We start from the raw sequence: 23,957 nt of genomic DNA, 5'->3' as shown, positions 1-23,957 counted from the left end.
TCTATTTCTAAGCATTTTTTGACCACAATGTGTCATATCCATGGCTCCTCCCACCATCTATTCTTCATTGGGTTCTCTGGTCTACTGTCCTTCACCAGCCCCTCGTCCACCTCCAGAAACACCTCCTCAGTTTACAGTTTACAGCATGCGGCCATGCCTTCCCGGAGACAGTGTTATGTCACAGTTATGTTCTGTTTTGGTTATGTTTCTTTGTCTTTTGCTTCTGTCTTCCCTGACCTAGTTTTCTTATCATTATATTGTGACCTTGTTAATGATCCCATTAGTTCCCTCTTTTTAGTCTCCTAGTTTGGTTCAGTTCCTTTGTCTGGTGTCATCAGTGTTTTGGTTGTGTTTACTTGCTTGCCTACGTTTGGATCTACCTGTTGATAATATTAAAGCCTATTTTGGAAATTTACCTTCTTCATCATACTCATCTCTCCAACCAATTGTGACAATATTAGTGCAAGTAATCGTCTCAGGTTAAGTATGTAACCATGGTTCCCTGAGTAGGGAACTAGACACTACGTCCTTTAGGGGTCGCTATAGGAAACCTAGAGGACGCAGTTCAAAGTTCCCTTGAAAGGGAACGTCTCAGGTTACGTATGTAACCATGGTTCCCTGAGTAGGGAACAAGACACTGCATCCTCTAGGTTTCCTATATCGACCCCTAGAGGACGCAGTTCGAAGTTCCCTTGAAAGGGAACTTAGTATTTCATATTATATGAAGTTTTATTATTATTATTATCCACAAGTGATGTGTTGCCATTGCCATATACCAAAATATAATTTCTGCCTCAATAGTTCAGATCATCAAAATAAGACTTTTAAGAGCTTTGCCAAAATGGGTCACATACGAAACATCCAATATTTCATATTTCTGATGTTCAGTACTATGCAAAAGTCTTAGACACATTAGGATTTTTTTTCCTTGAACAAGGAGCCCTACAACAGATCATCAACACATCATCGAGACAGTCTGGAATCAGAAGCAACTGAGACAGACTTAATCCATAGGAGATCTGAATTGCATCTCCAAAATGCGCCAAATCTTACTGCAGATCAGCACTGTGTAAACCTGTAAACACTTTATGCTTTAAAGTAAGGATGTTTTGAAAAATAATGACAGAAACAGATTTGATCAAATATAAGGAAGGTCCATCATTGCACTGCAGATGTTGGACAGAAGCTGCATCTGAAGAGGCATTTAGATGCATTTATTGCAGACTGTTTGATGTAGCTCATACTTCTGGCTCATAAAATGAGGAATTGGGGACACAGGTGGGTTAGTTTTTTATGCCTCTATATTTGCATATACGGCAATATGTTGCACTTGATTAGGACTAATGTAGTACACAAACCCCTTTTTCTGCACTGTTGTACAGATGTTAAGAGCGTCTCGTTTCCTCTCACTTCCTCTCTTTATCACTGCTCTGGTGCAGAATGCTAGGTAACAGTAGCATGAACTGTAAAATTTTTGCAACCGCACCGTAACATTGTCTAAGAGTTTGTTGTACAGGTGGTGTTTAGGGCACTTTTAGACCACTTTTATGATACATTTATGGTGTTTTTGTGTTCTTTTTGAAGTTTGATGCTTCTGCTAATTGCAAGGCTGTTTTTATAATTTCTCCTATTGTGTCCCATAGAAGACAAAGTCATGGGGATTTGGAATGAAATGAGGGTGTGTAAATGATGACAAAACAGTCGTTTTGAAGTGAACTATTCTTTTAACTCACTGCTGATGTGTGGGTTGTGATAGCATGGTTTATGCTCTAACTTGCTGGGCAAGAGTATCAAGTCCAAGTCAAGTCTAGTCAGAGTTCAGAAACACTAGGCTAAAAAATAAAGCAGATATCCCACAAAGAGCACGTGCCAAAAAAACGGCTATCTTGTGTTTTGCAGCATGTATCATCTGACATGTTATTACATGTAATCCAATTCTAAATATTATTAAAAGTTTAACAGAATGGCATTTTGGCATTACGTCAAAGTCATCTACGGATTAAGGTGCTTCATTGTCATGACACGTCATTCTCACATACATGTCATAGCTATGACTGCATGACTCAATTTCAATAAAAGAACAGTAATTCGCTGCTTCACTGAATCTATTAAAGTCTGATAACAAAAAAAAAACACCTGATATAATTGAAAAAAAAAGATGGAAAAAAGCCATTGGCCATTATTTTTAGTGTATAAAAACAGTGTGTGTGTACATACATACACATATATATATATATATATATATATATATATATATATATATATATATGCACAGTGGGTATAGAAAAGAATCACCCCCCCTTTAAAATAATCACATTTTGTTGCTTTGCAGCCTGAAATGAATATGGTGTCACAGAGTCAACTTCATCAGCTCCAGATACTCACGCCCTGCCTGTTCATTCCCAATCACCTGAGTTTTGATCCCTGACACCCTATTTAAATTAGAGCTTCACGCTCCCTCATTTGTCTGGTCTTGTCATTTTCTAATGAACTTCTACCCGACTCTACCTTGTTATCCAGCCTGCCAGCCAGTCCATCATTCTCCAGCTCGTCTGTATCCTGCATTCTCTCATTGCTCATTCATTGCATACCTGCCAAATAAATCTCCTGTTCTTGCTATTTAGTCTCTGCTGTTGTGTGACGGAAGATCAGACCAATGATGCAGTACGAGGCAGGCACCAGCGATACAACTAACCCTGCATCTGATCCCTTCACGGATTTAGTTCAAGCCCTCCATCAAGCACTTCAGTCACCGGTCCCAATTACTCCACCATCTGCCTTCACCAGTCCCATGGCCCGGCCAACAGTTTACACCGATAAAGCAGAAGAGTGCAGCAGTTGCCTGCTACAATGCTCACTGTATGAAATGCAATGAATGCTAGTTCCCTCTCACCGCCGGATCAACTCTATCATCTCTGCTAAGGGAAGTCATCTGTCAGCGATTATGCACTTCAATTCCGCACTCTGGCTGCCATCAATGGGTGGAACGAAACCGTGCTCACCCAAGAAACACCCCGTCTGCCAAGCCTGTCACCATATGCTGTTGAGAGTTCAGCCACCTCCATCCAGCAGGAGATCCCCCAGGAATACAGGGCATTCCAGGATGTTTTCAGTAAACAGCTGGCTACCAAAATTCTGCCTCACCGGCAAATGAAACTGCTCCATCGATCTGCTGCCTGGGGCTACCCTTCCACGTGGCAAAATCTATCCACTGTCCATCCCAGAGCAAAAGGCCATGTAGGAGTATATTGAAGAGGCTCTAAAGCAAGGATCAGTCCATCGACCACGTCCACCGCTTCTTCTTCATGGGGAAAAAGGATGGAGGCTTGCAGCCTTGTATAGACTACCAAGCCTTCAATGCCCAGACAGTGAAGTTCAAGTACCCTCTTCCTCTGGTCCCAACCGCACTGGAACAAATCAGGGGGCACTACGAATATCTGGTCATGCCGTACGGGCTCTCCAACTCCCCATACGTTTTCCAGGGATTTATGAATGAAGTGTTCTGGGAATTCCTCCACCGCTTTGTCATTGTTTACATCGATGATATCATCATTTATTTCCAGAACATGGCTGAACATTGTGACACAGTTCCTCAGGAAACTACGCCAAGAACATCTTTACCTGAAGCTCTAGAAGTGTTAGTTTCACCAAACCACTGTCAACTCTCTCGGCTATGTCATCATTTGGAACGGCATCTGTATGGACCAAAGGAAAGTGCAGGCAGTTGAGGGCTGGCCGCAACCCACTTCAGTTAAAGAACTTCAGCGTTTTGCCAATTTCTATTGAAAATTCATCAAAAATTTCCCCTCTCACCTCTCTACTGCGCAAGGGGCCCAAGGCTCTGTCCTGGACTACGGAGGCCATGTCCACATTCCATCAGCACAAAGAAGCCCTCTGTATCGCTCCCACCCTCATTCATCCCAATCCTAGCTAACCATTCATAGTTGAGGTTGATGCCTCCACCACCAGTGTAGGAGCTGTTCTCTCAGCAGCAGGGTGAGCCTCCTGGTCTCCATCCATGCGCCTACTACTCTAAGAAACTATCCCCTGCGGAGCGGAATTATGACATCGGGAACCGCGAACTGCTAGCGATCAAGTTGGCTTTAGAGGAATGGTGGCATTGGCTGGAGGGAGCTTAACACCCATTCAACGTGATCATGGACCATCGAGACCTCGAATACCTTAGACAGGCTAGGAGACTGAATACCTGTCAGGCCCGATGGGCCTTCTTCTTCACCCAGTTGGATTTTATTGTCACCTACCGCCAAGGCTCTAAGAAAGCGGATGCCCTTTCTCGTCGCTACCTATCCGGAACCTGACACCAGTCCGCTCGAACCCATCCTCCCTCTAGCCATAATCTTGAGTCCCATCCAGTGGTCTATCGACACCCAGATCACCGCCACCACTCAGGCCTAACCAGCTCCACTGGGAGGTCCGGAGGGGTTGACTTACATGCCCCGCCATCTACGACTACCCCTCCTGGACTCTGTGCATTCTTCTCCAGGCTCTGGACACCCAGGCAGCTGGCAAACCTTCTTGCTCATCCAAAATTGCTACTGCTGGCACAGTATGACCCAGGAGGTCTCCCAATTTGTAAAAGGATGCTCAGTCTGTCAGGATCTCCAAAGTACTCCGTCGAATCCCAGAAGGCAAACTACAAACCTCTGCCACTGGCCAACTGACCCTGGTCCCATCTGGGAATTGACTACCTCACCGACCTTCCTCCTTCTGACTCTAACACCCGTGTCCTCATCATCTTTGACTGATTCTCTGAGGCATGCAAACTCATCCCACTCAAAGGTCTGCCAACCTTGTTCCAGCAAGTCTTCCACCACTTCAGTATCCCAGAGGAAATAGTCTCGGACTGCGGCCCTCAGTTTATCTCCCGTGTCTGGCATGCCTTCTTCCAGCTCCTTGGTGTATCCATCAGCTTAATCTCCAACTATCACCTACAGTCCAATGACCAGACTGAGCAGAAGATTCAAGAAATTGGGAGGTACCTGCGGTCATATTTTCACAACCATCAAGACTGCTGGAGCCGATTCATCCTCTGGTCCGAGTATGCACAAAACTCCCTCCGTCAAACCTCCATGGGACTCATGCCATTCCAGTGCACACTCGGCTACGAGCCACCCGTTTCCCTGGTCAGGTGAGCATTCCGATGTTCCAGCTGTCCACCACTGGTTTCAAGAGAGCGAGAGAGTTTGGGACTCAGCTCCCATCCATCTTCAGAGGGCAGTCCGAAGACACAAGAGCCAGGCTGACGCAAGACATTCCGTGACTCCCCATTGCCATCATGGGCAAAAGATCTGGCTCTCTACCAGGGACATCCGTCTTTGGCTGCCCTGCAAGAAGCTGAGTCCCCGCTATATCGCCCCCTTTACAGAGGCAAATCAACAAGGTAAAATACAAGCTAAACCTACCAGCTCACTATCGCAACTTACCCTCCATTCATGTATCCCTCCTCAAGCCATACACTAACCCTCTGATTCCTTCTTCCCCAGGATCTGGTGCTGAGGATGTGCCTCCTCCTCCTGTTGACCCAGCAGAGGACACCATCTATCGTGTCCACACCATCCTGGATTCCCGGCGACAGGGTGCATCCTTGAGTATTTCATAGATTGGGAGGGATTCGGTCATGAGGAACGATCCTGGGTTGCTCATAGTGATATTCTGGACCCCTCTTTGCTGTCGTACTTCCACACCAGTCATCCTGATCGACCATCCCCGAGAGGAAGAGGCCATCCCCATCGTCATCCGCCGTGGTCATCTGGAGCCGCCTGTGGAGGAGGGGGGTACTGTCAGGGAGTCAACTTCATCAGCTTCAGATCCTCATGCCCTGCCTGTTCATTCCCAATCACGTGAGTTTTGATCCCTGACACCTGGCAATCCTTATTAGAACTCTCTATTTAAGTTAGAGCTTCAAGCTCCCTCATTTGTCTGGTCTCATCATTCTCTAATGAACTGCTACCCGACTCTACCTTGGTATCCAACCTGCCAGCCAGTCCGTCTGTCCATCCATCATTCTCCAGCTCGTCTGTATCCTGCATTCTTTCATTGCTCATTCATTGGATACCTGCCAAATAAATCTCCTGTTGTTGCTAATTCATCTCTGTTCCCTTCTGTTGTGTGACAGATGGACACAGTTTTTGTTTTATACTGCTGTATTTACTCAGTGCAACTTATAACATACAAGTGAAAGATATAACCAACATGTCAGAAAAAAACCTGAATCACTGAGTTGGAAAAAGATAAAAAATGATTTGTAAACTCAATCAGGTGTGGCTGATCACCTTCTCAATGGCACACAAAGCCATTTGACTTTCAACTGTGATTAGCTGTGGTCATTTTGATCAGCTCAGCATGAAAAGAGCTTTCCTGGAGCATTTCAGTCCTTGGTAGTGCAACTGAAGCAAACAATCAACTATGGGTGGCAAGGCACTGTCAAAAGATCTCCGGGATAAATTTATAAACAAAACAAAAAAATGTCAAAGGCTTTAACAATGCCTAGAAGCACAGTGAAGTATATTATTAAGAAGTGGAAGGTATTTGGTACAACACAGAGCCTCCCTGGATCAGGACGTCGCTCCAAACTGGATGAAAGAGCCGGAGGAAACTAGTCAGAGAGGCGACAAAGAGGCCTACAGCAACTCTGAAGCAGCTGCAGGAATTTATGACAGAGTGGTCATTGTGTGCATGTGACAGCAATATCACAAATTCTCCATAAATGTGGCATGTATGGGAGGTTTCAAGAAAAAAGCCACTCCCTTACGAAAAAGAAGTTTATTCAAGTGTGCTATCAGTATACTTCTTTTAAACTAAAAATAGGAAAGTAAAGTTTTAGTCTACTTTTTATGTACTTCTCAGAAATATACTTAAAATGACATTTAAATATACTTGACTTATACTTAGAAAAAGTCTAAATATATTTGAGCTACTGTATACTTGTGCTCCTAGAATCCGTGTTTTCATTGTTATACGGTAGGGGGTGTTAGTACACATCTTCTGTACAGAATTTCCAAAAACCACAAGTGAAGAAGAAACCGAAACAACAGATGCTTCCACATGTAATCTAACAAGATCATCAGACATAAAACAGCATCAAAACTGAGTAACGTTATGGAATAAAATGTCGACCAATGAAGAATAATCATTCAATAATCAATAATGAAGGTAATAATGACTGTCAAGCTTTGGGGTGTTGATCGACTCTATCTATGTTTTGATTATCATTCTGAATCCAATTCATAGTCTTTTTTCATCTTTTTGTTCAAAATGTTGTTTATTTTTTATTTTTTATTTATGAAACTTACCCACATTCAATTGTTTAAAAAAGAATGCATGAAGCTAGAATACATTTTTTTTTGTTTACAAGCAGATACCCTGTTCTTGCTTTTGATGTTTTGTATGTTCAGATATTCATGTAACAAAATATATACAAATTAATACCTAAATAGGGACATAGTAATGTACTTAAAGTATTACGTAAAGTTCACTTAAAGAAAACTTACGAGTATACTTGCAGTATAAAACTACTAAACTAGTAGTTTACTGACACTATACTTCAAAGTCTACTAAAATGCTACTACAAGTATTTCATTAGTAAACTATCAGTATACCTATAAGTTCACTTTTAGTATAGTTGCAGTACAAGCTAAAAAAAAATTATGTAAACTAGTTGTGTACTCAAAGTTTACTACTGTTATACTTCAAGTAACTTAAAAGTATACTTTTATATACTAGAAAGTGGGCCAATTTTGTCCCAAGGAGTATTGAAATAGTACACTTACAAGTATACTACAAGTACACTGATATTTCCATACTTACTACATAAAGTATACTTAAAAATGTACCTTGTCCAAATACCCACACTTGCGGTCTTGGCCACTTGAGAGCGCTTGCGCGTGACAGGAAGTAAGTGCGCAAGACTGTCCCAGGTCTTAAAAAGGGCAAAGCGCAGTGCCCTTAACGCACACTAAATCCACACTATCTCGAATACCTCTCCGGAGCGCTATTCGATGATTAGTGTATCCCATCATGCATCATGTTCTGGAAATAAACAGTGAGACTTTTTGCCGAGATCTCGTGAGAGGTTACGGAAACCTTTCCAATGTAAGTTAAATATTAATATAATAATTAGATAAATAATTTGGTAGAAAAGCAGTGTTTTTACGTTTTATTGGTGAGTAGTGGGGAAATTTATTTTGTACAACATTTGCAACTGCTTTTTATCACTTAAAGGGGTCATATGACGTTGCTAAAAAGCACATTATTTTGTGTATTTGGTGTAATGAAATGTGTTTATTCGGTTTAAGGTTAAAAAAACACATTATTTTCCACATACTGTACATTATTGTTTCTCCTGCCCTGCCTTTATGAAACGAGTCAATTTTTACAAAGCTCATCGGTCTGAAAAGCGAGGTGTGCTCTGATTGGCCAGCTATCCAGTGCGTTGTGATTGGCTGAATACCTCAAGCGTGTGACAGAAATGTTACGCCCCTCACCATACTGTGATGCCCTGTCCAGCCGGAGCGATGAGACGAAAACATTAAAACCCATTATAAACGAGGCATTTGTTGCATCCAGTGGGGACATAATTACGGATTATAATGACTTATACTCTCTTTTTACGCGTTGCGTTGCATCGCGCCGCATGAACATAAAACCATGTCTGCATTTGTGATCGGAGAAATGACAAACAACAAGTGCTACTCTACACTGCTCAAAACTGGCGTTTGAATCATCAGTGGCAAATTCTTTAAATATGAAAACGTACTTACAGACTGTGAGTCAGAACAGCCGGCATTGTAGTCTACTCTACCAGGATCAGGAAACAGTCCTCCATAAAATGCACTGCACACATCTGAATATTTGGGTTGAAGTGTTCTGGAACAGTGTTGTAAATACAACTTAACCACTGATTTCTAGTCGTGTCCTCTTTTGGAAGACCAAACAAAGTATTTTCGCTTTCACAACGAGAGACACCGCGTCTTCACAACATGGCGGCGGCGGCAGCAACAATAAAGTTACGCCTTCTTTCTTTGCGTGAACATTTGGGCGGTGTTATGCAAATCTTCCCACATAGTGAGGTAGACATGTGGGGGCGTGTTTGAACGAGGCGTTTTAGGGGGGCGTGGATGAGTCTTAACTTTTATAAAGAATATCTCTTTGGGTTTGAGACTTTAGTCTTTGCAACTTCAGGGATCTTCTTTATGCACCAAGAGCTTGTAACACTCCAAAGAGAAAGGAAAATTTGAAATCGCATCATATGACCCCTTTAATTAGAAGCACCACAAATTAAAATTATGTCATGTTATAGTGACTACTGAACAGACAAAAGTTAGAAGTTGATTTTAAAAGGCAAAGTATTTAAAATGAAAATTAAGCTATGTAAACACTTGCATTTTTACAACACTATAAGTGTGTCCCATCAGGTAATGAAAAGTTCGACACACACTTGTGGTTTTCATCCTCACTTGAACACTTGGGCCAAATACAGGAAATACGTCATATAAGTTGTCAAGTGCAAAGTCCGCAAGTGTGGCATTGAACTTTACATAAGTATACTTAATAAAATAAACTTGAAGTATACTACTTTTTGGTAAGGGCATGCATTCAGACTGAGCTTTGCCAAAACACACCTTGAAGATTCTGAGGCAGATGAGACTAAAATTAAATTAGTAAAGACAATTACCAAAGAAAATTACTAAAGAAATATCTGCTGCCCTCTGCCAGAAAGCTGTCAATGGGAAAAAGGTTTACCTTCCAACATGACAATGACCCAAAGTACACAGCAAAACTAACCACACAGTGGCTGAAGGAGAAAAAGGTGAATGTTCTTGCATGGTCTAGTCAGAGCCCAGACTTAAACCCCACTGAAAATCTGTGCAATGACTTGAAGACTGCAGTCCACAAACACTCACCATCAAATGTAACTGAACTTGAGCAGTTCAGCAAAGAAGAGTGGGCAAATATTGCAAAGTCTTATCCCAACAGACTAAAGGCTGTAAATAAATACTGACAAAAAGGGGTGATTAATCCTTTTTCCAGCTCAGTGATTCTGTATTTTTTTTCTATATTTGTGATTCTTTTTCTGACATGTCAGTGTTATATCTTTCACTTGGATGTTTTAAGTTGCACTGAATAAATACAGCTGGATGTATCATATACAATATAAAAGTGATTTACACAAACCTGCCATATTCAGTTTCAACTATCCACTAAAGAGATTGTCCATTAAAACAGCAATATCCATACATTGTTCTTTTAAATTTGGCAAATGTGCTAATTTTCTCCACTGAGATTACTTGACCCTGATAATTTCCTCTTGCTGCTCTATTAAGATTATTATATTTAATAGTGTGACTGATGTAATGTTTTGCAGCATGTTTCTTCTTTGGTTTCAGGTCAAAAAGAGCAAAGACTGTTTGTTTGAACCACAAGTTCTTTATTTACATCTGCTGTAGGTGTTGTTCTGGGAAATTGGTCTGTGAATGTGCTGTGAATGCAATGCATTAGAAATTCAACAGGATATAAATATACATATACACACATGTATATTGCACATAAATGTGTGTGTGTGTGTGTGGCTGCATATATATATATATATATATGTATGTATATATGTATGTGTGTGTGTGTATACACATCACAGATGGAGCTAAAGAACATACATAGTATTGGAAATAATAATAGTAATACTGACCAGTCACATGAAAACGCTCTCAGGATTTGCTTCTGTAAGTTCAAGTGGTGCTACTTGTCAGCTAACTCAGCTTCGAGGCTCTATGCCCTTTGAAGATCAGGGTTTGGCGTCATGATCGTCTTCACAGGAAATCCTCTCCACAATGAATTATGGGCCAGCCCTGTGTGAGATGATGTACTGCTGTTAACGCGTCCCGTGAGGGTTTTGCCTTATTATTCGCTGCTCAAGTCCTCCGTTTTCAGACACCAATGAACATCACAGAAGGCCCTTGCTATCCAGCTGAGTGCAAAAAGTGTTAAATGTGAAAAATCAGTGCATTTCCAAACATTGTATCTCAAGTTTCCTGCAAGATGTGAAATGTACATTGACAGTTCTGCTGACGGTGTTTTCTTTTCACTGTCGTGACATGCGTTTATGGTGGCTGTTTTAACAGCTTGTGCAGATGTGCAAAGAGCAGGTGTGGCCCCTGAGTGCCTCGGCGGGCTTGTCATGGCTTCTTTTCTTATCAAGTTCTTGCTTATTCAGATGAGCAACTGCCACTTTGACTTCACTTTTTAATTTTGGTTTTTCTAGTTTAGTTCTATGTAAATTGCTATCTATCTATCTAGAGAGAGAGAGAGAGACTTACAAACAATACAATACTGTATATATCTCATTAAATGTAAAGTCACAAAAGTGTTTCAGCAAGCCCTGGTCTCACTTGAACTCCTATATTTCATAGAAGTGTGACCTATAAAACCATATAGGTCTGTGATTCACGTTAATTTGATCTAGGGATATGGCTGTTAAGCAACTGAACTTTTTAGCCACGCAAAGCTGTTGCTACAACGCCTTCCTTCCAGTCGCTTTGTTATGTGTAATAATGTGCAATATGAGCTTTCTGATGTGTTCGGTCGGAACAAAACTTTCCACAGGAAATCGCCCTTCGCTTGTTTCAATAATTGAGTCACTTTTAAATAGTTGTTGAGGTCCACTCTGCAGCCAAACCGGGAAATGGCCTAGCAGAGCTTTTTAACCCTTTAACTGTCACTCACATTTTTGAACATAGACGTGAAAGTGCACGATCCAAACGTACATTTTTATAATTCACGAACGAAAACATTTTGCAACATGATATCGATCAGTGCAGTGTTTGATTTTAAAATGGGTTTCAAAGGATGCATTTTGAGATTTAAAGTTTTCAATTGATATATCATTTCTGATGATTTCTAAAGTGTGACAGAGAAAAAGGCAACGAAGAAGACTTTTTTTGACGAAGGTCAGAACTCCTGTTACGATGAAGATTTTCGAGGTGCACTCTCGTCATAAATCAATCTATTACTTTTCCTACATAGATATTCTACCAATGTTTTTGGTAAAAATGATTTAGGAGTCTTAGACCTTTCCAATGATATATAGTTGGTCATGATTAGATTAGGATTTAATTGTAATACAGTGAAGTAAACTTAGGCGTCCCACAGAGGGGACGGGTGACAGTTAAAGGGTTAACAGTGTCTTTATTGTTTTTCACCAAACATATTTAAAATGTAAATGTCACATTAATATACGTCGCTACTTCCAGATGGCCAAACCAGAGAAGCACTGCACAACCTCCCATTGTTTTCTTTTGTCTGCGTACACTAATTAAAATCACCACAAAGCCTTTAACTTACTTTATTCCTCTCATTATCCAGCATAGCACGCAGCCTTTATGCGCTGCGGCACGCCTGCTTTACAGTTCGCTCAGCACAGCCAATCACCTACCGTCTGGCGCCCGGCGTCACGGGCAGGTGTGACCAATCAGAGGCGGCGGCTGTCTGCCACCGCCAAGCTTGTGTGCGGAGTTCAGCGGCAGTCAGGAAGTGAGCGCGGGGCAGAGCGGTTGCAGCGCTTTCGCTCTCAGACATCCACGAGCTGCTTGTGTTCCTCTCTGACCGAGCAGCTCGACCCAGTTCGGCCCGACATCCCAGGTAAGGTGCGTCCTGGAGACACATATTCAGGATAAGTTGCGAATGTGTGACTAAAAAGATGCTGAACTTGGAGAATATCATTAAGTGTGTTATTGGCATATTTTGACAGCGGCGTTTATTGCTTATGTGTCCTGCAAAGTACGTTTATTGTACACTTTTCATAATTAGGTTCGAGTACTTAACAGTTAACAACCCCCCAAAGCGTTGTCTTCTGATTGCAGCGTGTAGTTCGCTGTAAACCTTTATGTGAAGAAGTGTAATATCAACAAACAAGAGTTCCGTCCAGATTCGATAACGTCTCACGGCCCTAACGGTATTTATCCCCCTTAAAATGAGTTAATAAGTGATAACGGCGTCGTCTTCCCTTATTAACAACAGATAATAGCTCAAAAACGCCTGTGAAGTTTTGCAGATATTTGAAACTTAACCGTTATATTTCCGCTGCCCCGAGAACTCGGTCCTGCCGAGAGTATCGTCGCGTTTCGGGGAGAAGGGCTCTGTATTCTCTCGCGTTTTCTTCTAGCATCGTTTCAGATGAGGGTTTTGGGAATAATCAGGTAGGTTATTGTCTTGTGACTCATAAAACTTTTGCCTTGAGGCGAAAATGTCACTGAGCGTGTTTACCTCAGCTTGCGCGCGCAGTGTTTATATAGCTGTCAGTGTTGCGTGTTAAAGGGACAGTTCACCCAAAAATGTGTGACAATCCTGTCATCGTTTACTCGCCCTCCAGTAGTTCCAAACCCGTGTAAATGTCTTTGTCCCGCCGAACAGAACGGGAGATATTTTGAAGGAAGTTTGTAACCAGGCTGTTTTGGGGCACCCTTGACTTCCACAGTAGGAGAGAAAAATACTATGTAAGTCGATGGTGCCCCAGAACTGCTCTGTTTCCCACTTTCTTCAGAATATCTTCCTTTCTGTTCGGCGGGACAAAGACATTCATACGGGTTTGGAACTACTTGAGGGTGAGTAAACGATGACAGCATTTTCATTTTTGGGTGAACTGTCCCTTTAGCATGTGTTTATATGTAAAGCAATCAAATATAACAACAGTGCGGTGAGAATCTTATACATAACCTCTCAGAGAGAGTTTGAAGCCATGAAGAAGAGTACCAGGGTAAAGTGGGGGTGCCTGTCATCGTTTACTCGCCCTCCAGTAGTTCCAAACCCGTGTAAATGTCTTTGTCCCGCCGAACAGAACGGGAGATATTTTGAAGGAAGTTTGTAACCAGGCTGTTTTGGGGCACCCTTGACTTCCACAGTAGGAGAGAAAAATACTATGTAAGTCGATGGTGCCCCAGAACTGCTCTGTTTCCCACTTTCTTCAGAATATCTTCCTTTCTGTTCGGCGGGACAAAGACATTCATACGGGTTTGGAACTACTTGAGGGTGAGTAAACGATGACAGCATTTTCATTTTTGGGTGAACTGTCCCTTTAGCATGTGTTTATATGTAAAGCTATCAAATATAACAACAGTGCGGTGAGAATCTTATACATAACCTCTCAGAGAGAGTTTGAAGCCATGAAGAAGAGTACCAGGGTAAAGTGGGGGTGTCAGGCGGGCTTTACTATACTGTACTATGGTGCTGAGTGATTGGCGTAATGTTGTGCCATAGTCAATACCGTATTGTACTAAAAACCATGTTATTGATATGGTAAATGTCAAAAAACATACATTTGCCATCATGTTTAAAAAAAAAGTGGTGTTACCACGATACAGGTCCGAAAACACAATAGTGCAGTATGGTACTTTTGTTGCTTTTCTGAGAAAATTTTAATAGCGTCATCATATTTAGTTTGTCTGTTGAAATGTTTTGTCTGTGGTTTCTTTCCCTTTTGAGAAGCCCTGTTTTTGTGGTGCATTGCACCGTTTTGTGGAGAAACACCCGAGTCTTGTTATTGAGGCTTGTTCGCTAGGTTGTGAAGTAAACGTTCAAGGAAATACGCAAGAAGAGGCTTAAACAGAGCTGTGTTTGAGAGTGTGTTTAGTGCTTGGACAAGAAAGCTCTGGGGTGTGAGGTCATGGGGTTTTGTTGGCTTCGTGTACTGAGAGTGCAGGCCAGGCTGTGTCAGATTTGAAGCAGACATCTGTTGGTCTCGCACAAACGGTCTGGATATTTAATCCTTCAAGTGAAGAAGAGGAGGAGGAGGAGACCCCCAGCCCAGAGCTCGCAGCTTTTGTGACAGGTGTCCCCCTGCTATTCAGCACCTCAAACAACTTTTACTGTGTGTGTGTGTGTGTGTGTGTGTATGTGTTTATATGTAAAGCTATCAAATATAACAACAGTGCGGTGAGAATCTTATACATAACCTCTCAGAGAGAGTTTGAAGCCATGAAGAAGAGTACCAGGGTAAAGTGGGGGTGTCAGGCGGGCTTTACTATACTGTACTATGGTGCTGAGTGATTGGCGTAATGTTGTGCCATAGTCAATACCGTATTGTACTAAAAACCATGTTATTGATATGGTAAATGTCAAAAAACATACATTTGCCATCATGTTTAAAAAAAAAGTGGTGTTACCACGATACAGGTCCGAAAACACAATAGTGCAGTATGGTACTTTTGTTGCTTTTCTGAGAAAATTTTAATAGCGTCATCATATTTAGTTTGTCTGTTGAAATGTTTTGTCTGTGGTTTCTTTCCCTTTTGAGAAGCCCTGTTTTTGTGGTGCATTGCACCGTTTTGTGGAGAAACACCCGAGTCTTGTTATTGAGGCTTGTTCGCTAGGTTGTGAAGTAAACGTTCAAGGAAATACGCAAGAAGAGGCTTAAACAGAGCTGTGTTTGAGAGTGTGTTTAGTGCTTGGACAAGAAAGCTCTGGGGTGTGAGGTCATGGGGTTTTGTTGGCTTCGTGTACTGAGAGTGCAGGCCAGGCTGTGTCAGATTTGAAGCAGACATCTGTCCCTTTAGCATGTGTTTATATGTAAAGCAATCAAATATAACAACAGTGCGGTGAGAATCTTATACATAACCTCTCAGAGAGAGTTTGAAGCCATGAAGAAGAGTACCAGGGTAAAGTGGGGGTGTCAGGCGGGCTTTACTATACTGTACTATGGTGCTGAGTGATTGGCGTAATGTTGTGCCAAAGTCAATACCGTATTGTACTAAAAACCATGTTATTGATATGGTAAATGTCAAAAAACATACATTTGCCATCATGTTTAAAAAAAAAAGTGGTGTTACCACGATACAGGTCCGAAAACACAATAGTGAAGTATGGTACTTTTGTTGCTTTTCTGAGAAAATTTTAATAGCATCATCATATATCTTCCTTTCTGTTCGGCGGGACAAAGACATTCATACGGGTTTGGAACTACTTGAGGGTGAGTAAACGATGACAGCATTTTCATTTTTGGGTGAACTGTCCCTTTAGCATGTGTTTATATGTAAAGCTATCAAATATAACAACAGTGCGGTGAGAATCTTATACATAACCTCTCAGAGAGAGTTTGAAGCCATGAAGAAGAGTACCAGGGTAAAGTGGGGGTGTCAGGCGGGCTTTACTATACTGTACTATGGTGCTGAGTGATTGGCGTAATGTTGTGCCATAGTCAATACCGTATTGTACTAAAAACCATGTTATTGATATGGTAAATGTCAAAAAACATACATTTGCCATCATGTTTAAAAAAAAAAGTGGTGTTACCACGATACAGGTCCGAAAACACAATAGTGCAGTATGGTACTTTTGTTGCTTTTCTGAGAAAATTTTAATAGCATCATCATATTTAGTTTGTCTGTTGAAATGTTTTGTCTGTGGTTTCTTTCCCTTTTGAAAAGCCCTGTTTTTGTGGTGCATTGCACCGTTTTGTGGAGAAACACCCGAGTCTTGTTATTGAGGCTTGTTCGCTAGGTTGTGAAGTAAACGTTCAAGGAAATACGCAAGAAGAGGCTTAAACAGAGCTGTGTTTGAGAGTGTGTTTAGTGCTTGGACAAGAAAGCTCTGGGGTGTTTTGCACCTTGTGGCGTAACAACATAAGTGCACTGACTGACAGCCCGTCTAGAACGCGCAGGTGAAATATCAACAGAAAGACTCTTGTCCAGTCAGATTCGAGGATCAGAATTAACGGTTATACCTATAGGCTAACAATTAATAGCCCAACGATCTTATTGTCAGGTTTATGTTCTGTTATGTGGACCCTTATTTTGACATTCTCTACTTCACTTCCTGTTTCAATGCTCTATTTAGTTTCTGTTTCATTGGTTTCTGAATAGAACCACGTTACATCGTAACACACACACAGAGAGTTCACACACACACACACACACACACACACACATATATATATATATATATATATATATGTGTGTGTGTGTGTGTATGGCGATAATACTGCACTATTGCAGTGAATGGGTGCCATCAGAATGAGAGTCCAAACAGCTGATAAAAACATCACAATAATCCACAGCACTCCAGTCCATCAGTTAACATCTTGTGAAGAGAAAAGCTGCGTGTTTGTAAGAAACAAATCCATCATTAAGAAGTTTTTAATTACAAACCATCGCTTACAGCTATAATCCATAACGCTTCTTCCAGTGAAAAAGTCTATTCTCTGTTGTCCTCTCACATCAAAATCCACCCACATATTTGTTTTTAACTGGTTTAGCCTGTTGTTGCTTGTGAACGGTTCTTGATCTGTGTATATTTCTCTCCTGGTTCACTGGAGAAGGCAATAGTATGGAAAGAGTATTTTAGTCAGAAGCAGCGGTTTGAGTTTAAAAATGTTGTTTCTTACAAACACGCAGCTTTTGGCTTCTCAATATGTTAACTTATGGACTGGAGTGCTGTGGGTTACTTGTGGATTATTGTGATGTTTTTATCAGCTGTTTGGACTCAAACATCTAATTTTTTTATATTTTGATGTATTATTGGTATTGTAGCAATTCCTTTTGCCATTACAGCAGTAGGCCTGACAAAAACTGACCTTAGAGGAGGTTTACAGTGATGCTGTGCTGCTATCATGACCAGTTCATAAAACACCAGAGTGTGAAATCTAGCTCTCCGGAGGTGTAGTTGTAGAACACCTGTAGTTCTTTTTTATGTTCAAGAATAGAGACGGCGTTTCGTGGAGGCTAACCTGTGCAGTGAATATAGCGTCACACAGTGCATTTGTGTATGCTTCCTCTTTTCAGTGACCTTACATGACAGCATGAGCCGGGCTGTTTGTATTTCAGACACACACGCATACGCTTCCTCAGAAGACCAAATGTCACCCTCCTCCTCCTCTTGTCCTCTGCGTAGCCCACGCTAATCAGTCGGGCTATAGTAGCGGAGGCCTCCTGGAGAGCGCAGCTCCTTATAGCTTTGACAGAAGCACTGATGGGGGATGCTACTCTAAAGGCCTTTAAAGCCTCAGATCTGCAGTGTCAAACTTATTTTGTGCTTGGGACATTAATATCATCTTACTTAGCCGCTGTGCTCCTCTCAGTCCCTGTCCCACAATAAATGGTGGATGACCTCGGTGTTGCCATGGAGACGCACTGAGCTGCACAAGTGACAGATGGAGGGGGTTACAGAAAGACGAGGGAGTGGTCTGTCTTCGAGGACACGAAACCCCCACCACACCATTGGAAAGTCCTGCAAAGTGGATCCGTGAAACATGCGGCTTGTACGGGTGGATTAGAGCTCTCCAGCTTCTACCAGCCAGCAGATCTCATAACTGACCTCACTTGAACAATAAACGACTAATTAAACCAATTTAATACCATCAGCACAACATATTGTGACTTGCGCTTTCCCAGTCTTTGAAGAGTGAGGGCTGTTGCAGTCTGGAGTCCAGCCTTGAGCAGGTCTGGACAGGCATTTGAAGTTTGAAGCCCAAACCCGCCCTGTAAAAGTGGCCTGACCTGACAGGAATTACATTTTAAGACCAAGCCCTTTTTTATTTTCCCTCTGACCAGATCTCAAATGCTCATTATGCTCACAATATCAAACTGTTTAGTGTTTAATGATCACATATTTTAATTTGAAAGGTGTCATGAACGGCCTTTTTTTTTTATTGTTATTTTGTACTGTGCTCTGAGGTCCACTTATTATGTGATTTTTACATCAAAAAACATTGTAATTGAGAAGTAATAGGCTAGTTCTGTCCTGTTTTTAACCCACTCATCAGAACGCTGTGTTTGAATAGCCGTGGCGGATTATCGACTCATAAGTAAACGATCACTGCTATGATTGGCTAACAGTTGTGCATGTTTGACAGCCTACATCCTTCATAGATGGACGCTGCTGTGATTTAGGTCAAAAATGCTTAAATACTCAGTACAACACAAACGATCTGTAATAACAGACAAGGCAATAGTTACCACATAATAAAAACAGTTACTCACACTTGTGTGGTGTGACATTACTGTCTGAATCAATATATTCGCACAGCATCGTCTTTTAGTTTCAATCTTTCTTTGTAAACGAATCCGTGATAAAATGAAGTGAACAAATGACCGAGTTCTTACTGACGCGATCTGGAACTTCAGTAAAAATAAACTTCATCCACTCTTTCCTATTGTTGGGATCAGAAGGAAAGCGATGCAAAAACTTAGTTTTTTAAGGGGGAAAAAATCTTTACATTAGGCATCTCATGCTGAGACATAGGTGATAAAATGTAAGAAGAATTTGTGTGCTCCAGGGAAATTTTTCATGTGATTCTTATTTGACATTCAATATCTCAGGAAATAAATAAGGTAGGAGGAATTTTTTTTTGGTGATGTTCCCCAACATGCATGCTGTGTGTGAATCAGATTATGTGGTGATATCATGAAGTAATCAACATTTACAGCATTTGAAACCAAGGTAGCCTTTTTCTTAGCCCTTGACAGTCTTGAAATGATTGTTTTCTGAGTGACATACACTGAAGTAATGCCTCGCTCAAGCTTAGTCAAAGCGCCAAACAATTGTGCTTGTTTTATTTTTTACCTTGGAATGAAATATATACAGAGATTCAACATCCATGGCCACTAAAAAAACCCTCGAAGAGTTAGGTAATGTCACAAAATTTTAAACTGATGAGTTCGATAAAATCCATAGTGTCTCTGATATGAGAAGGCAATGATGAGACCAAAGGTTGAAGGAAGAAATCGACAAAGGCTGAGATCTTCTCTGTGAGTGAGCCAGTAGCTCTATTAGCAGCTATTTTATCAGATAGGTATAGAGCAGTGAATCTCAACCTTTTGGCGTACCGGACCCCAGTCCAATTCAGAACCATCTTCAAGGACCCCCAGAACAAAATTGACTCGTATAATTTGTGTCTTTGTGAGGACCAAATGCAGTCAAGTATAATTCAAGTTAGCTGACTTGTCCAGTATTTGGCCATATCATCAGCTATATTGGATTTTTCTTTCATGGGAACATGTCATGTCAAAATATACAAAATTTATACAAAAAAATCATACTTTATATGGACCCCCTGGCCTTATGTCAAGGACCACTAGGGGTCCACGGACCCCTGGTTGAGAAACACTGGTATAGAGCAAGAGTATATAAGGAAGAATGGATTCAGTCTGCCGCGAGTTGGTTCATTAATATGTCACAACACAAAAAAAACGAAGCCCCTAATCTTAATTTTTTTTTTGAAAAACCACAACGCTTTTGGTTTATAAGAGACCACCTAATCTTCGCAATATTCTGGTTTGAGCAGATTTAACCCCTCCTTCTCATTTTTTTTTTAAAGTAAGGTGCCTTTTGGCAATTATAGATGCGGTAACTGTCAACAATGTCAAACATCCCCATACTGCAGCATTTTTTTAAATTAGAGGCACTATTTCGCATAAAACTGCTAATGTGATCTACATGTTGCGTTGTCCCTGCGGTCTTTATGTGGGAAAAATTCGCGTTTTTAAAAATTAACGACGTTTAATATATTTGTGTGTGTATATATGTACATATTTATCGTGCACCGTTGGGTCCTGTTGAGTAGCAGATGTTTAGGAACATGATCACTGTGCTTTAGTATGAAACCTGAAGTACAGCAAAACTGTGGTTTGTTGTACTTCATAAACCTCATTCTCTGAATCGATGACCCCATCCCCCTAAACTACCCTAAAACTATTAAAGCCAGCCTGTTTCTTTAGGCCCCCCACTACTGTGTCAGCCTCAGACTGGATCACCTCTTCCAGGTCAGTGCTTTTTAGTCTATCGATGATAGAGATTGAGAGAAGGAAGAGAGGACAGTGGCGAGCAGAGAGAGAAAGGAGGATGAAAGACGGGAGAATCAGAGGTCAGGCTGACAGATGAAGAGCTTGGGGATTTATGGCAGGCCAACTGAGGGACGGAAGAGAATGACAATAGAGAGGAGTCCGGGAGGCTGACTGTGTCTTAAGACCACATGTGTGGATGAGTGTTCACGTGTAATGGGAAGAACTGGGTTTTTCTGCTAGTAGAGGTCCACTGAAATCTAGAAATCTAGAAACGAGGCGGCTGATAACCATATAATGCAGATGTAATGCATATATATGCTTAGGGCTGGGCGAATTTTTTCGATAATAATTATCATGATAAATATCAAATCTTTATTTCTTTCAAGTTTAAAGCCAGATTTTTGCTCAAGTTAAAGTTGTAGAAACCAGACCATTAATTTGGGCTCATTATAATGATTTAACAAAATATCTAAATAGAAAAATGAATTTCTTAGTTTCTGCATGTTCTAATGAGTGATATTGTTTCAAATCAAGAAACAGGTTTGGGTTCCTTGATCATATTATTAATAATAATAATAATAATATCACGCTTAGGGCTGGGCGATATGGCCAAAGAAATTATCACGATAATTTTTTTTCATATCAGTCGATATCGATAATTATCACGATAAATATCAAATCTTTATTTCTTTCAAGTTTAAAGCCAGATTTTTGCTCAAGTTAAAGTTGTAGAAACCAGACCATTAATTTGGGCTCATTATAATGATTTAACAAAATAAATATCTAAATAGAAAAATGTATTTCTTAGTTTCTAGGCGGCTGATAACCATATAATGCAGATGTAATGCATATGCTTAGGGCTGGGCGATATGGCCAAAGAAATTATCACGATAATTTTTTTTCATATCAGTCGATATCGATAATTATCACGATAAATATCAAATCTTTATTTCTTTCCAGTTTAAAGCCAGATTTTTGCTCCAAAGTTAAAGTTGTAGAAACCAGACCATTAAGTTGGGCTCATTATAATGATTTAACAAAATATCTAAATAGAAAAATGAATTTCTTAGTTTCTGCATGTTCTAATGAGTGATATTGTTTCAAATCAAGAAACAGGTTTGGGTTCCTTGATCATATTAATAATAATAATAGCACTTTTTTTCCGTCTCTTAGTAGAAATGCACATTTGATAGCAGCTTGAGTTAGGATGCGGAGGTACATTTTTGTTCATTATCAAAATCAGTAACATCTGTAAAAATTGTAGAAATCTCAGTTTTATATGGTTAAATTTATTCTGACCAAGTTTTTTTTTTTTTTTTAATTAAGCATTGGTCTCCCATAATAGCATACATTTAAGTCACAATAAACACAGTTAAAACCACCAGGCCGCTGCTGGCCAAATGGGTGCCCTAAGCATTGTTGTGCCCCCTCCCCAAAATATTATGGAAGTTAAAAAAAAACAAAAACCCACCTACTATAGGGGTCAAAACAGAACTTTAATAAAATATAAAAGTACATAACTATATTGTATTATTTACAAATTACAATTGTATCTATGGCTATAATTTTAATAATACAGTTGTCTGATTGATTTTATAGTCTCAAGCGTTCAGAAATCACACAAAAGAAAATTAAGCAGTTTTACTTTTTAAGGATTAGTTTTTGTAAAGGTTCTCCACATGTTTTTGTTGAAGAAATTATAGAGGCTAGCATTTCTATTTCAAAAAGGTGGCCGAACATTAACGATTAAGTGGATATTTGAATTAAATGTTTGGTCAATATTAAACAAGGATTTGATCATCCTGTAAGTGTTACAGCAGCAATTACCAGGCCTTCGGTGCCCTTTGCAGGCATTTGTAATAACATGTAATGTACATAAATTGTTTATTTTGTATTACATTATGTATTTTAACAGTGTTATTCAATGAAACCATACGATCATTATGAAGGTTGTTGTTCGCTTAGGTCTGTATTTATTACCACAAAAATATTATCGAAATACTTCGTAAATTATTATTTGAAGCGGTATCAAAACCATGGTTAATTTGTGGTTACCATTGCTACAAATTATTGTTAATTTTCATAAGTGAACATGGAAACTCTGAGAGAATATTAAGGCAGATGCGGGGGTGATATTATTACCGACATTAATGAACGTGATTAATGAACATAATTAAGAAAGTACCTAAGTGATGCACGGGCTTCATCTTGGACTTTTTTGAGCGACTGGGAGTTGCTGCCCTAAGCAAACTGCATACTCTGCGTATAGGGAGCGACGGTACTGAAAACCACATATAGAACCTCAATACCATGGTAAAAATAGAACTATATGGTTTTTAGGTAGCCTATTTGTATGAAAAACAGTAGTCTAAAAACACTGTACATGCTATAGCTTAATATTTATACATACTATAATTATATACCACTACTCCTGTAATAAAATTCAGAAAGTTGTATTTTATGTATATTAATGATTTTTATATTAATAAATTATTTTAAAATATATATATTTTCACTACCATTTTTAAAAAGTAATGAATACTTTTATCAGAAAGGATGCATTTATTTAGAAGTAAAGACATTTATTATATTACCAAAGATTTCAAATAAATGCTGTTCTTTTGAACTTTCTATTCATCAAAAAATCTATCACCATTTCCACAAAAATTATCAACTGTTTTCAGCACTTATAATAACAGGAAGTGTTTCTTGAGAAGCAAATCAGCACATTAGAATGATTTGACAAGGATCATGTGACACTGAAAACTGCAGTAATGATGCTGAAAATTTTGCTTTTCATTGGAGGAATACATTTTAATACATTAAAATAGAAATTGGTGAGCATAAAAGTATTTGAAAAACTTTTGAATAATATAGTGTAATTTTTTTTAAAAATATTATAATATCTCACTCCCCGAAAATCAAATGTCATATCAATCTTTCTCCCTCCCACATTTTTTTCCCCTTTGAACAAGCACTACTAAAACATTTTCTTTACTTTTTTTGACTTTGAGAGTAAGTGAGTTTGACCTCAATGCGCTTGTTACAGGATATTTCGTTCAGACTAGATGGTGCAGTGGACCCGAATGACCCTAAAGTCACAGCTACATTTTATATTGGAATGTGGCAATCAGACTGTATGTGTGTATGTGTGTGTGTGTGTGTGTGTGT

At 40.0% G+C, this 23,957-nt stretch overlaps 1 long non-coding RNA gene across 1 annotated transcript in view; it reads left to right on the top strand.

The window, feature by feature from the left end:
• Window positions 1–12,530: 12,530 nt before the first annotated feature.
• The window catches only part of LOC107563008 (uncharacterized), a 50,210-nt gene continuing 38,783 nt past the window's right edge, over window positions 12,531–23,957 (top strand). The window contains exon 1 of the long non-coding RNA XR_001606063.1: window positions 12,531–12,654. This is a non-coding gene — a long non-coding RNA (uncharacterized lncRNA). The remainder of the gene's footprint in view (window positions 12,655–23,957) is intronic.

Source organism: Sinocyclocheilus grahami, unplaced genomic scaffold, assembly GCF_001515645.1.
Source record: "Sinocyclocheilus grahami isolate Dianchi unplaced genomic scaffold, SAMN03320097.WGS_v1.1 scaffold853.1, whole genome shotgun sequence".
NCBI classification, from domain to species: Eukaryota; Metazoa; Chordata; class Actinopteri; order Cypriniformes; family Cyprinidae; genus Sinocyclocheilus; species Sinocyclocheilus grahami.
The sequence above is the reverse complement of the archived record's forward strand: the minus strand, read 5'-3'. Positions and strand labels throughout refer to the sequence as shown.